The sequence below is a fragment of the Musca autumnalis genome, unplaced genomic scaffold (assembly GCF_047663935.1).
Source record: "Musca autumnalis isolate F117 unplaced genomic scaffold, ASM4766393v1 scaffold_3, whole genome shotgun sequence".
In the NCBI taxonomy this organism is placed as follows: Eukaryota; Metazoa; Arthropoda; class Insecta; order Diptera; family Muscidae; genus Musca; species Musca autumnalis.
This window is the reverse complement of record NW_027411866.1, coordinates 199,812,405-199,825,911: the sequence shown is the minus strand read 5'-3', so window position 1 is coordinate 199,825,911 and position 13,507 is coordinate 199,812,405. Positions and strand designations below refer to the sequence as shown.

The 13,507-nt window shown below is 36.2% G+C and overlaps 1 protein-coding gene across 14 annotated transcripts in view; it reads right to left on the bottom strand.

The window, feature by feature from the left end:
• prage (RNA exonuclease prage) overlaps nucleotides 1–13,507 on the bottom strand; it is a 254,065-nt gene that overhangs the window by 231,639 nt on the left and 8,919 nt on the right. For 2 of the 14 annotated variants that reach the window (XM_073976254.1, XM_073976263.1), the window contains exons 1-2: nucleotides 4,880–6,001; nucleotides 3,959–3,991 (exon numbers count right to left, since the gene is read on the bottom strand). The exons of 6 other annotated variants lie outside the window; for them this stretch is intronic. The gene's annotated coding sequence lies outside the window, so the exon portion shown is untranslated. Of the gene's footprint in view, nucleotides 1–3,655; nucleotides 3,992–4,879; nucleotides 6,002–13,507 lie in introns of those variants that run through there. 6 more of the 14 variants (XM_073976259.1, XM_073976265.1, XM_073976260.1 and 3 more) reach the window with 4 other exon arrangements.

Below are 13,507 nucleotides of genomic sequence, written 5' to 3'. Positions count from 1 at the left end.
TTTTGACAAATAACAATCGATCCTTATTGAACCCCACATAATTATTCACTAATAATTATTTGAGAGACAATCCTCTCGATAGTTACCGCGCCCATAAGCTATTTAGTTGGCCACCGTAGTGTTTAGAGCTTTGTCAGGAAGCATAAACTTGTCCACGAAAAGTAGGATATCGCTGTAAACAAGACTACAAAATGTCCAAAGAATCATCGAACAGTATTTAAACTGCAGTTATGTTAGACTTGTATAAGAGACCTGAAGATGTTGTCCAAACATATTCCCTTGGACCTTGATGTACTTTTGAAAGTAATCTTGCGAACCATATTAGGTTCGATTTAAGACCGAATCGGTTAGTCCCTTCGACCATTTTACTGAACATTTTTGAACTTTTATAGCGGACGTACCGATATGACTTAAATTTAATTTAGACAAAACATTACGAGATCTATAACTTGGACCGAGAGTTATCATGAGTTCCAACCTGCCAGACAAACAGAGATACAGACGGACGGACGGTGGTAAGTACTTCCATCTTGGCTGAAACGAATATCGTCCAAACAAATGTGAAGTCTTAACTCATTATTTCGGTGAAATCTATACAATCCTAGTGTATATAATCTTGTAATCTAAAGTCTGAGGTTACAATTATACTTCGGTAATGATAAGTAAAAATCAAGTGACGCACAAAAATTCATTTGTCTTCATTATTTTCTCATACTGTTTAGCAGCAAATTTGTCTAAAACAGAATAACAAAATTTTGGCGAAGGCAGTAAAACAAATCTCTAATTGGCTTTCAATATGTAGTCCACGAAGGACCGACCCTTCATACATTTCATTCAATAGATTTTTATACCCTCCACCATATGGAGGGTATAATTAAATTTGTTATTCCGTTTGTAACACATCGAAATAATCGTCGTAGACACTATAAAGTATATATATTATTGATCAGCATAAAATTCTATGTCGATTTGATCATGTCCGTCCGTCCGTCCGTCTGTCTGTTGAAATCAATATACAGCTCGCAATTTTAAAGAAAGAAAGTCAAAATTTTGTCGGTATCGGTCCACACCTTCATATAGCCCCCATAGAACGGTACCTCCCGATTTTCGGTATTTTTAGGGGTTTAGCTTCATTATCCTACCAAAATGACTGAAATTTGATAAGAAGTCTTCGTTAGGGGTATAAAACTTTCCCCCAGAATTTTGTCGGTATCGGTCTATGCCTTCATATAGCCCCCATAGAACGGTACCTCCCGATTTTCGGTATTTTGAACGTTGTGGCCTCAATATTCCACCGAAATGGCTGAAATTTGGTATTTAGTCTTCAATGTGAAATATAAAACTGTTCGCCACAAATATGTCTGTACAGGTCCACGCTTTCATATTGCCCCATTTCTAACTAAAATTCGTCGGTATAGGTCCACGTTTCGATATAGCCGCCATAGAACGGTACCTCGCGATTTTCGTAATACTGAAGATTGTGACGTCAATATCCAACCGAAATGGCTGAAATTGGTTATTTCGTCTTCCAAGAGCTATAAAATATTCCAGAAGAGTATTATCAGTCTTCCTATATCCCCATAGAAGCGTACTTCTTGATTTTCGGCATTTTTCAAGTTTTAGCCACATTCTCTTACGGAAATATAGGAAATTTGGTATTAAGTCTTCTTCGAGCCTAAAAACTTTCCGTCAGAAATTTGTCGGTATAGATCGACGTTTTGAAATAGCCCCCATAGAATGGTGCCTCACATTGTTTCACCTAAATTTCTGAAATGTAGTATTAAGTCTTCTTCATACACGAAAGGAAACTAATTATTCCATTTTACTTCAATACAACTTGTGGTGGAGGGTATAACAAGTTCGGCCCGGCCGAACTTAACGCCGTTCTTACTTGTTTTTTATATACATATTTCCATTCCCATAATACTGAACTCGTTATTTTTGTTATAACCGGATAAGTTTTAAGCCTCGAGAGCTCTATACAGTTCGAATAAATAATAGACATGCGGTATATTCATTAAGGAATTGTGCGCATGATAACTCTTGAAGGGAGTGACCGATTTAGTATATTCTTTACACATCCTAATATATCTACCAGATATAGATCAGGTTCGAATATGGAGTATATTTGTCCACTCCTTCGGGTACCTCCCACACAAATTTGGGATAAATTCTAATTTTAAGACCTACTTTCGAATTACTTTGATTTTTTTTGATTTGTTCAAGCAACTTGCATTCGCTGCCTCAATTACGACAGTAAAAGTTTTTCAGGGGCAAGTCCATACTTCTTGAGTAAACAGCCCGAAAGGTCTAAAAGCCCCTATAGCACCATATGTATGTAGTGACTGGAAAGTTCGAACCAAATACTGAGTTCGTCCACACTTTGGATATTATAATATTTCTTCGAATATTGGATGAAATTCGAAGGTGGTGCTTTTAGGTATCTCCACCACAAAAGTTCGAAAATATTCGCTAAAATTGTACGCGCGATTTCTTCATAGACGTAGCAACCGATTTGGTTCAAACTTTGGATCTCTAAATATTGTCGAAACTTAGTTTAGATTCAAATTTGGGCCCTATTTGTAAAATGGTGGTACCACCCACACAAATGTTCAACATTTTTGTGTGGTCATGGGTTTGTTCGAGGATCCCTTGGACATTTTTACCGCTGTTTACAGCGATATTATGTTTTTCGTAGGCTAGTGTGATAAAAAAACCCTATCTATCGTTATCCCCGCAAATTTTTGAGCTTTATCGGTTCATACGCCCAAAATTTTGAAAATCCCCATGAATACATAATTTGTTTTCTGGAAAAAAATTATTTCACTCCACACATGCTGAGGGTATAAATCTGTCTAATACTTTTTTACTTGTTCAATATTCGTAATAAGTTTGGTCAATATACAGTTCAATTAATTTGAATAGATATGATGATAAATAATTTTGGCCAATGTGCACAGGGAACATACAGGTAGTTCGGTTAAATTATAGCAAAAATCTTCAAAATATGTAAAATCATTATATGGGGCCTATACCAAAACGTGAACCATTATTTGTAGAGCTTTTGGATCATGGGGGGTGGGGACGAGAACATAAAACCACTGCTAAAAATTCAAACCGATCCTCCAGTTGCTCTTATACTGCACGTAGATTAAATTTTTTTTATATAAATTTTGTGCTACAGGCATTCATTTTTGAGAAAAAGAGTCGAAGAAGAAGGACATTTTTGAATGTATAAACAATGTGTTTACCGAATCTCAGTCTTGAACTCATAATCTGTGGCCTTATTGTTGAACATGGTAAGACTACTGATAATTCAGAAGGTAGCTTGTTAACATTACTTTGTATTTGGCCTTTACTAAAAGTAGGATATCCCATATCATTGGGCAAATATCACACATTTATAATACTGAAATACGACCTTGTATTGAATTAATCCTCAAAACTTTCTGTTGATACATTTTGGATATTCATCTTTTGTTCCTCACGAAAATTTGTAACACTATTACCTCCCTGCCTTCAGAAGAGCCGTTCGGCATTGTTTCAGTCCACATATATTTGTTCCTTATTTGTTTATATTTATTGCTATTGTTTATTTATTTTTTTTTATTTTTGTTACCAAGTGCATTTCAACGATTCTCCCTTGAAATATTACCTTCAAATAAATATTTACAATACTATTATTATTAGATTTATTGTTGTTGTTATTAAACTCATATATCAAGGGAGCGGGCAGAGAATGATGAGAATAAACAATTCAACATTTCGTTTTGAAATGGAGATTTGTTTTAATTTGATATCTTCATTAACGTCAAACGATTGCAGTCATTGCTGTTCTTTCTTGTTGTTGTTGGCATTTTATGAATGTTTGTTTTAGTTAATAATTCAAATCACTCGACGGCGTATTGTTATTTTATTTTTCTTTCTTTGTTTTTTGAAATCAGCTGATTTCACTTACTTTCTCGATTCGACAACGAAACGCAGACTTTCCCTCCAAACATTTTCTATCGCCTGATTGACGCAAAAGTCACTGAAAGGCGATAGTTGTGTCTACTGCGACAGTCGCATTTGTATCCGAAAAGACAAAAATGACTAAAGAAACTGTTCCACTTATGCGGCTCAAACTCTATTATCGCTTCCGTCACTGCTGTATGTTTCTTATGCGATTCAGTTGGAGTGTCGGAACCGGGGCACTTTGAGCCTGCATTAGGTACTCATGCAGGTACCGCTTACGAAACTTTAAGTAGTGACGGAAGCGACAGTATCTGTAAAAGGCTATTTAGTTTTTTATTGTTTATTCAAACTTATCATTATTCATTTGATTTTAATGTTACTGCGGTTATAAAAGGTGCATTTTATTATAAAATGTATCAAAAAGAAACAATTTTTATAATACAATGCACCTTTTATAACCGCATTTACATTGAGTTCAAATGAATAACAACACGTTTGATTTACTTTTTTATAAAAGTTGAAAATAAATAATAAATAAACTAGACCGCTTTATTTTCATTTAATTTTTTGTATAAAGTTTGTACCGATAGCTAACAAAACTAAACAAGAAATGAAGAAATCACGTCAATCAAATTGTTTTTCTAATGCTGCCACTATTGTTTTGAAAACAATACTCTCTATAACAGAGAGTAGTATCAATGCTCCAGACTTTAAGCATTTGTTTTTGTACAGCATAAAGTGTCGCTTTTTATAATACTGTAAGTTGCGCAGTTGTGACCACATACGGATAAAAAAGCGATAACAACATATTTGTTCTTGTAAAACGACAACAGTCGCATTTTTAACTGAATGCAGACACTTTATAGAGACACATTTACTGAGAGAAGATATATTTAACTTCCAAATGTTTGGAGGGTTTAAGCACGTATTGAGGGTTTTATGTTTTTTTGGATGTGTGGGAATCTGTGTGTATGTGTTGAGCAGAACAACATGGCTTTGTAAAACTCTGAACTGAACTTTGTCACAGACAACAAACACTACTCTCTTTTTTCGATGGCAAAGCCTCCTAAAAAACGTAATAATGTCACCACACCAATGAATTTTTATTGTGTTGAAAGTGTGTGCGTGCGATCGCACGTCTATGTTTGTTTATTTGCTGGTGGGTGGGAGGTAGTTTTTGTTTTGGGTATTTCAAAATTTTGTGACACTATTTCGCTTAACGGAAATATGTTCAAAATTTGTTACACTCAATGGACAATTTGTCTACGTCAAATGCATTTATTTTCAATGTGAAATTCTTTCGTATCGTTTTGTTAATTTCTTTATTTCTTTGTAATCAATAAACACTGATCTAATGATAATGCATGCAAGCACTCGCGTTCAAAGAATTCCGGAACACTTGACACAAACACACACTCACGTCTAAAGACAACAACGAAGAAGACACAAAGAATATTTTTTTTCTTTATAAAAATTATTAATTTATTTCTACGTTGCCTGTCTTGTGTTCTTCTAGTCGATCGCACAAATACACAGTTTGGTTTTTTTGGTTTTTGTTCGTAAACTTTTCTTGACCGACGTATTTCTTTTTTTCTTTGATTTTTCTGTAATTTCGTTTGAAGAAAATACGCGTCTTGCACTTTGGGGAACAACAAACGTTTTGTGAAGAATACGACGAATGAGCAACAAGTTCAACACCAAAACACAACAGAAACGAATTGTTTGCGAGTGCCCACTCACTGACAACTCAGAGCAGGCTAAAGAAGAGTAGCAAACAAAGAAATGTTTTTATTTTGTTCTCATTCCATTTTGTGCCCCCATAACAACAGACACATGAATGCCAACACATAACCGTAATAAAGACGTACATGAGAATGCACTCTCGTTTTGTTGTTGTTGCTGGTGATGGATCCCCATAGTCAAAACAATCTTTTCAATGCAAAACACAAACACACAAACATACACTTCGATATCAATTTGTTAGAATCGTATTCATTCAATCAATCGTTATAATCAACACCCAAGAGTAGATGATTTGAGTCAAATCATTTGACCGAATATCTGAGAAGAATAACAAAAATCAAAACTACAACAACACCAATATAAACATAAACAACTTAAAAAAGCGATGCCAACAAAAAACATTGCAACACACATACACAATCGCACAGCCTCGAATAACCGTAAATTCAAAGAAAATGTTATGGAATTGAAACACTCTCTTTTGCTCTCTAGCCGTTGTTTTGTACTTGGTGTCGTATAATGACGATAAAAGCGCAACAGTGTCACTCAGGCAGAGATGGGAGTTTTTATATTTTACACTATATATTTTATACTTTAATTTTTTATATATTATATTTTATATTTCATATTTTATATTTTACTAGAAGACCCCGGTCCGCGTTGCTAACCCACCGTAATGAGCTTTAATGATAACTTTTTATGGACTTTATGCTTGACAATTCAAAAATAAGTATTTTCTATCTCACTTCTTCGGTCCATTGTCAATCCTAGGAGGATTTTAAATTTATCTGTAACCTTTCTTTTCTCTTATGGACTTTGTCGGATTTTTTCGTCCATTGATGCTGTTTAGGATTTATGATCCATGTCCCCCGTCTTTATCCTAAAGCGATCTAATAATAAAAGTTAAAAAAATGGTTAAATCGAATTCTCCCGCTTATTGAGACTTATATATTTTAGTTTTTGAACCTCAACCATGCCAAGTTGTTCGAGGATATAGAGAAGACTAATCTCCAGCCATATTTGAAACGTTGGGAAATCAACTATATGTGCGGACGCCAGTCGTTTGTGGAATTCCGAAACAAGAATTCCAAACTCCCTTGAAACAGGGAGTTCCCCAAGGAGGGGTGATATCTCCGGAACTGTTTAACCTCTACCTTTCTGAAATTCCACACCCTCCAGACGGTATAGAGATCGTGATGTATGCAGATGATTGTACGATCTTGGCGTCTGGTCCTATCATCGATAACATATGTGATAGGTTAAATGTCTACGTAGCTAGTGCAGTTCTTCCATCTGAGGAATATGAAAATATCCGCCGCTGAATCCACTGCCACACTATTCACCACATGGACGGCTGAAATGAGGCTCCCACTGAACATATTGATCGATGGTACACTGATTCCGACCACTAACTACCCCAAAATACTGGGTGTAACGTTTGTTTAAGTCGTCCGCGCATGCCACAGCTATTTGCGATAAGATCAGAAGTAGGAACAAGGTGCTCAAGTCGCTGACCGGGAGCACTTGGGGAGCTGACAAAGAAACCTTGTTGACCACCTACAATGCAATACGCCGGTCTGTGGCAAGCTATGCGCGCCAGTGTGGTCTGCAAAGGTTAGCACTACGCAGTGGAAGAAGATTCAAACGTGCCGGAATGCTGCCCTGAGGACTGCAACAGGGTGCCTCCTCATGATACCGGTGCGTCAACACAATAAAAGGTTGTCGATGCAGTACCGGCTTGGGTGTTATCGCAGTGAGCATCCCTGCCACGATTTAATGGACATGCTTCCTCCACCCAGGCACGTCAGGAGAGATCTTCATGATCTAGAGAGAGAGGTCCAAAGGTATAAAAGAGAACCTCTAGACCAATGATAAACACGAAGAGAGCATTTGTATGGTGTAAAGGCGAGTGATCATCTTGTTCATCTATGCTCTAGACCAACGAGCTTATCAGGCAGGCTTGGATAGCATTCACACTGACATGGTTGCGCAGGCAGTACTGAGATACAGTGTGAATGCCGTACTTGGAGACCACCCCCCCATCCATCGCAACAAAAGAACGCCAGCTGCCAAGGCAAACACGAGTGGTTTTAGCCCAGTTAAGATCCGGACGATGCAGCCGCATCAATTCGTATAGGGCCCGAATTAACACCTGCCCAACATGTGGATTGGGACCACACGATACACTGTATTTGTTTAGCTGCCCTGTCTCCTGATTCCTTATGGACGCATCCAGTCCATATTGCAAAATTTTTGAATCTGGATACCGAGAAACCTGATAACTGAAATAATACACGAACAAACACATTTGCGTTGCTACAACAACAACCATATAAGGAAATTTGTAAATCGGGGTGAATATTGCGAAAAGTCTTGTTTCTATGTACCGACGCATTTAGGGTTAAAAATATTGAAAATTTTAAATTCTTAGAAACTGAATAAGTAAAACAAATGTCCTTAAACGAGGCTCGAAAATCAAAATAAAATATTCTACATATTTATATGAACAAAATTGGTCGCAATGTGCAAATACTCATTACCGTGACGTGTCCCCAGTCGTTTTGTGTTAAAACAAGTAAAAAAGTATCAGTCGGCTTTGCCGACAGAGATATACCCTCAGCCAATGTGAATTGAAACTTTTATCTACGGTCAGGTCGAATGCATTTATGGTATTTTCATTATTTTGTGCCCTTTTTTAGACAGTTGAACTTGCCGACGAATATATGGATTAGGATTAAATTTCAAAAGGTACTTAAAGGAATGGACCGACATAGTCCATTATGGAAGTGGATCTTATTTTGGAAGTCATGTCTTTTTGATAGATAGTCATTTCAGTAGGTCATCGTATAACTTATGGACCAGTATGCTAGGAAGCATGGACTTGTCCAGTGAAAACATATTACCGGTTTCAGCAGGACAGCAACGAACAGCATCGGCATACGATTCCAAAGGATCTTCGAACTACCCTAAGGTACCTCCATTTTATAAGTTAAACTAAATTTGGACAAAATATTAGGAGATCCAAAGTTTGGACCAAATTTCTTTAAATTTGTTTAAATATTCGGGGGAAGTACCGGAAGATTGTGGACCGGTATTGCCTATCTTCGAACTGAAAGTATGACAAAATATCAGGACGGCCAAATTTTGGACCAAATGGGTTAGTTCGAGAGTTATCGTACTCTCCAGCCACTACATACGGTGCCATAGGGGTTTTTTTTACACCTTTCGGGCTGTTTTCTCAAGAAGTATGGACTTGCCCCTGAAAAAACTTTTACCGTCGTAATTGAGGCAGCAAACGCAAGTTGCTTAAAAAAAATCAAAGTGATTCGAGAGCATGTCTTAAAGTGAACTTATCCGTAATTTTATGTGATAGGTACCCGAAGGAGTGGACAAACATAGTCCATATTCGAACATGATCTATATCTGGTAGATGTATTAGGATGTGTAAAGTATGGACCAAATCGGTCACTCCCTTCAAGAGTTATCGTGCGAACAATTTTTCCGAACATTTTTGTACTTTTGTGGGGGAGGTACCTGAAGGAGTGGACCGATATGGTTTATGTTCTAACTCAAACTATGTTTGCGCAAAATATTAATAAGGTCAAATTTTGGACCAAATCGGAGAGTTGTCTTGCGCTCCAACCACTACACACGGTGTCATATGTGCTTTTTGCAACTTTCTGGCTATTTTCTCAAGAAGTATGGACTTGCCCCTAATAAAACTTGTACCGTCGTATGGAGGGCAGTGAATACAAGTTTCTAAAAAAATGACAGTGATTCGAGAGATGGCCCTAAACTGAACTTTTCCGAAATTTTGTGTGGGACGTACCCGAAGGAGTCGGTCTATATTGAAACATTATCTAAGTCTAGTACACATTATATGATGGGCAAAGTATGGATTACACCCTTCAAGAGTTATCGTGGGCACAAATTTTCCGAACATTTTCGAACTTTTGTGGGGGAGGTACCGGAAGGAGTGGACCGATATAGCCCATCTTAGAACTTAAACTATGTTTGGGCAAAATATTACGAAAGCGAAATTTTGAACCGAATCGGTTCATCCGTTCGAGAGTTATCGTGCGCACCAGCCAGCCAGACAGCCTATATTTTGATGATGGTCTGATAATATTTAGGGGTCGGAATGGGCAAAAAAACCTTATGTTGATAAAAATACAAAGTTTTTTTCCAAAGCGAATATCGCAGCTTCTATACAGGGTGTACCAAAAGCAAAACCTGGCAATGAAAGTAGAAAATATAACTTTTCTTATGACGTAAAGTAGGTTCTCGTAAGTGATCAAACAACGAAGGTATCACAATAGTCGCAAATAAACCACAAATATTCATTTTTGTTATTTTAATTATAATGACGAAAATCACAGCTTTGGTTTGGGACTTTCCAAAAGCAAAGCCTGACTATGTAAGTAGAAGATTCCATCTTTACAATGATGCAAACTAGGTCGGCGTAGTTGACCAAATAGCGGAGATATCGCAATAGTCGGTAATACATCCCATTTTTCCATTTCTGTGGAAATCACGCTACAGGCCCCAATTTTAATCGGATCGGCACGAAATTTTGATGCTTAATGGGGTCTCACATAGGAAGAAGCCAATTGATTTTGGTGATGGTCGGATAATATTTATGGGTCGGAATGGGCAAAAAACTTATTTGAAGAATTAATCAACGTTTTATTTCAAAGCGAATATCTCCGGTTCTGGAAGCGGTATACCAAAAGCAAATATCACCCATCTTTACAATGATGTAAAGCAGGTTGGCGTAGGTGGCCAAATAACGGAGATATCGCAATAGTCGGTAATACATCCTATTTTTTATTTTTTGTAATCACGCTACATGGCGCAATTTTGATCGGATCGTCACGAAATTTTGGGTGTTAATGGGGGTCCCACAGAGGAAAAAAACCTATAAAAGGCCAACGTTTTATTTCAAAGCTAATATCTCTCTTCTTTAAGAGGTATATCGAAAGCAAAATCTGGCAAAGAAAGTAGAAAATATCACCTTTACAACGATGTGAAGTAGGTTGTCATAGGTGGTCTAACAACAGAGATATCGATGCACTCAAATGCGTTTCAATAAAATTGACCTGTATTAATGAAAACATTTGCATAAAAACCCAAGTTGGGTTATGACGAGCATTTCAAAAAAAGAATTATCCAAATCGGTCCAGCCATTTTCAACTGATGTCATTACCAACGAACGACATTTGATTTTTATTCATATAGATGTAGCATTTTTAAAGAAATAGGGTATAGGGTAAGTACACCGCACCTTCACCGTCGCTGTACATTCCCTGACAAAATCAAAAACTACTAAGATTTGTAGAAAAGATTAAAATTGGTCAAATTGTCTTTGCATAAAAACCTAAGTTGGGTTATGACGAACATTTAAAAAAAAAAGATTTATCCAAATTGGTCCAGCCGTTATTTATATAGATTTTTTTCTATATGTTATATTTTAAATGTTATGTTTTATATTTCATATTTTATAGTTTCTTCGAAGTGAATATTGGTTGCCTTGCTTGAAACTTTGTGTTTTAGGTATTGTTCGGCTACAGGCTTTTTATATTTATATTTTATGCTTTATAGTTTATATTTTATTTTCCCAAACCATTGTAGTATTCTTTTGAAGTATTCCCTTACACCCAACATTTTACAAATTCACAACTCCCATCTCTGCATTAGCCCCACATAATTGAATGAATGCATCCAGTACCTTCTGATGATGATAACAACTATGCGAAAGCTTTTCTATACTTTTTGACTCCCCTCTCCATTGGGAATTTTTGCACTATATCTTCCTACTTTCTCATGCACACCCAATACCACCCATTATGTTATGTTTTCTCTCATCGCTAGAAGTGTGTCAAGCTACGAGGTCTTCTACTTTTGTACCGTTTTGTTTGCTATGCTATGATTGTTGTTGTTATTTAGAACACAACCAACAGCAATTTCGTTGCGGTCAAAATGAACTGTTTGTTGATGTTTTCAATGGAACGACGCGACGGCAAAGCTTTGGCTTATTAAGATTTGTTTATGATTCTTTGTGTGTGTTACGAGCGTTTTGTGAGAAAATTAGTTCTCTGTGGGGAGTATCGTGTAGATATTGAGATGTCAACACACAGCCGCTACAACAGAATTTTGAACAAAGAAAATTACAAATTGTCGGCAAATTTGTTCTTTGTATCTGTGTGTTCCGTCGGGTTGTTTACTTTCTTTTACTAGTTCTCTTGATGTTGGTGTTGTTGTTGCTGTAGATGAGGTTGTATTGAAAAGTTGTGTTTGTTTGCATTTTGTTTATCTTTGAGTTTTATTGATCTCTCTTCTCGTTTTTAATTTCTTTGTTTTGTTTATGAATTAGTTTCTGCAGTTTCTTATCTTTAATTAATGGATAGTTTTTCAAACTATTTGGGCGGTAAAATTAATAGTTTTAAAAGAGGTGGGTAAGTTTGTAATGTTTTTATGGTGGACCTCTAAAAGGTGTTTTATCAACAGCAGATACTTCAATCTATAGAAGATCATTAAAGTAAACTATTAAATATCATCCATTTATTGAAGGTCTATTGGGTTTTCTTTAGATCGAAGTCCAACTAGAGGTCTTTTATAGACGGAAGACCTCTTGCAGGACTTCTATATATGAAAGGCCTCCTCCAAGCTTTACATATAACTCTCCAATTTAAGTATTTTTTTAAAATATGAAACCAACATTCGTTTTGCTTCCTATAAAAATAAAAATTTCCCATAGGCCCACCGTAGATACACGATCACTTTGGGGTTAACAATATTTATTTTATTCTCACACCACATCATCTATCATCGTTCAAAGAGAACGAATTGCGATAGCGGTGTTCGCCAGATCTACTACTCAACCAACACACATGACGAATGACTCATTACTTTTTCCCACAGTACATCAAGGCAGTCAACCCGACACATCTTGTTCGCTTGAACTTTTATAAAATTGCTTGTTGTTGTTGTAATCTCTTAAAGATGATAATGACGAAACACTTCTATTTAATTTTCCCTTTTTATTTGAAAATGTACGTTCTTAGAAAAAAAATATATAAAAATTTGTTGAAATTCCCCGTGTGACGGGGATGTTTGGATTTTTATTCTTCAAAATTTATGAGGTAGGTACTTAATTTTGCAAAAATATACTTCATTTTAATCTTATCAGGGCCAGATACAAATATGACTAAAAATACTTTGTATTTTTATATTTTGTTTATTTATGTACATATATAAACTAAATTTGTTTATGTTATGCACACATCAATATCTTAATAAAAATATACCTTTTAAATGTACATATGTATATATCGGAGACAATTATTAGCTAATTACCAATGATGATAGAAGTTAAACGAAATTTTTGACTAAATATTAGGAGACTCCCAAGTTTGGGCCAAATTGGTCCAAGAAATATCATGAATACCATTTTAGTGACATTTATTTAAGTGCTGGGGAAGTGCCGGAAATTGTGGACCGTTTATTGTCTATCTTCGAATTGAGACTACCGGAAGTTGTAGACCGGTATTGCCCATCTTCGAACTGAAACTAAATATGGACAAAATATAACGAAGGCCAAGTTTTGGACCAAATCGGTTGATCACTTCGAGCGTTATCTCCAGCCACTACATATGGCTAGGGGTCTTAAGACCTTTCGGGCTGTTTTTTCAAGAAGTATGGATTTGCCCTGAAAAACTTTTACCGTCGTAAAGGAAGCAGCGAATGCAACTTGGATCAACAAAAAACTGACAAAATGATTCGAGAGCAGGTCTTAAAGTGAACTTATAAA